General features: G+C 53.4%; 1 pseudogene; it reads right to left on the bottom strand.

The window, feature by feature from the left end:
* Positions 1–2,785: 2,785 nt before the first annotated feature.
* Positions 2,786–3,550, bottom strand: LOC134429055 (olfactory receptor 14J1-like; annotated as a pseudogene).
* Positions 3,551–3,820: the final 270 nt, after the last annotated feature.

The following is a 3,820-nucleotide window of genomic DNA, read 5'->3' as shown; positions in this document are numbered from 1 at the left end:
TGTTTTTTCATTTTTTGATTGAATGTCCTATTAAAACTTTTGCCAAAGCTTCTCTGATTTTCTAAAGTTGCTAGTAAAGGCTGTTTGGTTGTTTTGAGCTCCTGAGAATGTCTTGTTGGTATTTCTCCAGGCAGTCCAGCTCAGCGGACACAAACAACTTGAATTCCTTTTAAATGCCTCCTTGAGAAACTTGTTTGGGGAATGAGGGTCAGGCTTGTGTGTCCTTCTTGGCACAGCCCAGGCAGAGCTTTCCCAGCCACATTCCACACTCCATTTATTAGGTCCTGTTTATTTTTTTTCCCTGTTAATAAACTGGTATGTGCAGTCTCCAATTGACACTGAATCCCAGTACCTCCTTATGCAGTTTGAATCAATATGAAAATCAGGACCCTTCATGGCTGACAATCAATCAGACTCTGTCCCTACCCCCACTCCACCATTTCCCCCATCCAAGCCCTGGCACTCAGAGCAGCCTTGTGCAAATCTGAGCTCCCTCTAGCCCAGGCTGCACCTGCAGCTTTCAGCTCCTTGGCTCCAATTCCACCAGGTTTCCTTGGAGAATGAGCTGCCCGAGACACAGAGGGATGTTCATTTCTTGTCAGCCAACAAAGGCAAGGGAAGGCACAACTCCATTAAATGCAAAAGTTATTCTCTTCCCTGGTTCTGCCCTGCCCCTGCTCCCCACAGCCTGTCCTGTTTCCTTCATCCCTGCATTGCCAGGGACTTTCTGGGAAAAGGGAGCTCTGCTCTGGCTATGGAGGGAGGTCCAAGTGCAGCCCCTGCAGTGGGAACCTCAACTCATCAGGTTTGTGTCCCTTAAGGGACCAGGAACTGGTGAGACACAGAGACACAGAAATGTTTTTCTTCATGGTCAACATAAAAAATGTGAACATGATGAAATTTAAGAAACATCCAAATTCTTCCTTCAGCTCCTTGTGACATCCCAGCAACATCTGACATGTCCACCATCAACAAGGGATTGCCATAAAGGAAGGTATATAGAAAAAAGGCATCTTAGTTGTAGTTTTGTGTCACTCTTGCTCCAGTCTGAAACAGGGCCCAGCCTGGTGCCAAGATCATCAGGGACCTGAGGTGTGTGCTGGAATTCAATGCCCTCCCCATCCCGCAGCAGCCCTGCATTTCCCTCCTGCAGCCTTGGTCTCCAGCACAGCCATGGAGGCTCTTTGGGCTCTGGATTGTTCCTGCAGACCCCAAGGGCAGCTGAGCTCTGCCTTTGGCAGAGTCAGGCCTGGCCAGACTCAGGAGAAGCTGAGGTCCCTCAGCTTCTCCTGCCAGCCCCAAAGCCCATCCTGTCAGTCCTGCAGAGCCTCTGCAGCTCCTCCTCACTGCCCAGAATAGGGAGCCTCAGAGCCAGACACAGCAGCCCAGATGTGCCCCCCTGGCCTGGGTTGCCTCTGGCAAGGGAGCAGCACCAGACACTGCAGGAGCCTGCAGACAATTCCTGCAGCACAGGATGATCCTTCTGCCCAAGAGATGTTCCCATGGGGCCAAGTCAGGAACTGCAATGGGGAGTGGGACCACAGAGGAAAGGGCAAACAGGGATTGGCTGTTGGCAGGGGAGGGAACAGGGGTGGGCCATAGGAAGAAATTTGTAGCAGGAAGAGTATAGAAAGCAAAGGTGAAGCAAAGGAAATGTTCAGGGCAGTTTGGGGGTGGCTGCCAGGCAGCGCTGGCTCTGAGCAACAGCGTCTGCAGTGGGACAGGAAACTCCCAGCTGATGGGAACAAACTTTCTGGCTGACTGCAGAGGCCAGGACAAAGCTAAGTGGTTTCCTTGGTGTCCCCCAGCCCTTGCTGGCCCCAAGGGATGATGGCATTTGTGCTCCCTCAGGTTCATGTCCCCACACCAACAGCATGGGGGTGCTCCTTCCTGCTCTGTGCAATGCAAACAGGGGCTGCTGAGCCAGTGCTGCCGTGTCTGTGCCTGCAAGGATGGGGCACCTGTGTGAGCTGGGGGAGAGGCCAGGGCTGCAGAGGGGGGATGTTGTTGGCAGCTCCATGAGGATGCTCTGGGACGCTGCCCTGGGCTGTCCAGCACACTGGGGGATGGATCAGTCCCTGCTCTGCTGCTCCTTCCCATCTGCCCCAGGGCCCTTGCACAGCCCTAGCCATGCTGTTTCTGCCCAGCCTGCCCATGGCCAGCCTGGGCCTGCTCATGGGTCTTTTATGTTCTGAGCATTGGCCTGGGTGTGTTCTTGAGAGAGTCTGGGCAAGGAACCTGGAGCCCCCAGGGCCTGGCCTGAAACGTCAGCACTGCCCCAGCAGTGCCCATGGCCTGTCCCTGCTGCAGCCCCGGCACTGCCACCCCCAGGGATGTGCGCGGCCCCAAGAGCACTCAGGCCCTGCAGCAACACCAGGGCCACCAGGGCAGCGGGACAGGGCCATCGCAGCAGCAGTGGCAACATCAAGTGCTGCTGCTGCTGGGCACAGCTGCTGGGCCAGCACTGCTCTGCCCCCAGCTCTGCACACAGACATTGCTGCTGCAGCTCCACGGAAGGCAACAAAAGGGCATCTCGGCAGAAAACTCTGCTGGGAGATTCTTTAGTTCCGTTAAAGCCACCAAGAGCACAACCCCTCATGGACACAATCTCTGGCCACAGTGAAGGCGGAGAGAAACAAAATGAGAAATGGAACAAATATGACATTTATTTTTGGACAATATGGAAAGGGAAAAATAAAGAAAAAAAAAACTCTCACTACTGAACCAACAGGAAGTATCAAAGATGACTTTTTTTGCAAGTGATTTGCAGAGATTGGCCAGCAGTTTAATGTTTCTGAAACCAGCCCGTCATCCTTCTCCTCACAGCAGCCTTGAGCTCCTGGTTCCTCAGGCTGTAGATGAGGGGGTTCAGGGCTGGAGGCATCACCGAGTATGGAACTGACAGGGCTAGATCAAGGGATGGGGTAGAGATGGAGGGGGGTTTCACGTAGGCAAATGTGCCAGTGCTGAGGAAAAGGGAGAGCATGGCCAGGTGAGGGAGGCAGGTGGAAAAGGCTTTGTGCCGTCCCTGCTCAGAGGGGATCCTCAGCACTGCCCTGAAGATCTGCACATAAGAGAAAACAATGAACACAAAACAACCAAAATTTAAACAGACACTAGCAGCAAGAAGCCAAATTTCCCTGAGGTAGGAGTGTGAGCAGGACAGCTTGAGGATCTGTGGGATTTCACAGAAGAACTGGCCCAGGTCATTGCCATGGCACAGGGGCAGGGAAAATGTATTGGCTGTGTGCAGCAGAGCAGTGAGAAAGCCTCTGGCCCAGGCAGCTGCTGCCATGTGGGCACAAGCTCTGCTTCCCAGGAGGGTCCCGTAGTGCAGGGGTTTGCAGATGGACACGTAGCGGTCATAGCACATGATGGTCAGGAGTTAAATCTCTGCTGAAATGAAGAACAGAAAGAAAAAAACCTGTGTAGCACATCCTGTGTAGGAGATGTTCCTGGTGTCCCAGAGGGAATTGTGCATGGATTTGGGGACAGTGGTGCAGATGGAGCCCAGGTCAGTGAGGGCCAGGTTAAGCAGGAAGAAGAACATGGGCGTGTGCAAGTAGTGGCGGCAGGCTACAGCACTGATGATGAGGCTGTTGCCCAGGAGGGCAGCCAGGAAGAAGCCCAGCAAGAGGCAGAAGTGCAGGAGCTGCAACTGCCGCGTCTGCCAATGCCAGCAGGAGGAAGTGGCTGATGGAGCTGTTGTTGGACATTTGCTGTCCCTTCGCATGAGGATCTGTAAAATAGTAATGAAAGAGTAATTGGGTTTGGAGAGGAATTGAATTATCCCACCACAGCTTGAGGGCACTTTCCCCCC

Source organism: Melospiza melodia, chromosome 25 (genome assembly GCF_035770615.1).
Source record: "Melospiza melodia melodia isolate bMelMel2 chromosome 25, bMelMel2.pri, whole genome shotgun sequence".
NCBI classification, from domain to species: domain Eukaryota; kingdom Metazoa; phylum Chordata; class Aves; order Passeriformes; family Passerellidae; genus Melospiza; species Melospiza melodia.
The sequence above is the reverse complement of the archived record's forward strand: the minus strand, read 5'-3'. Positions and strand labels throughout refer to the sequence as shown.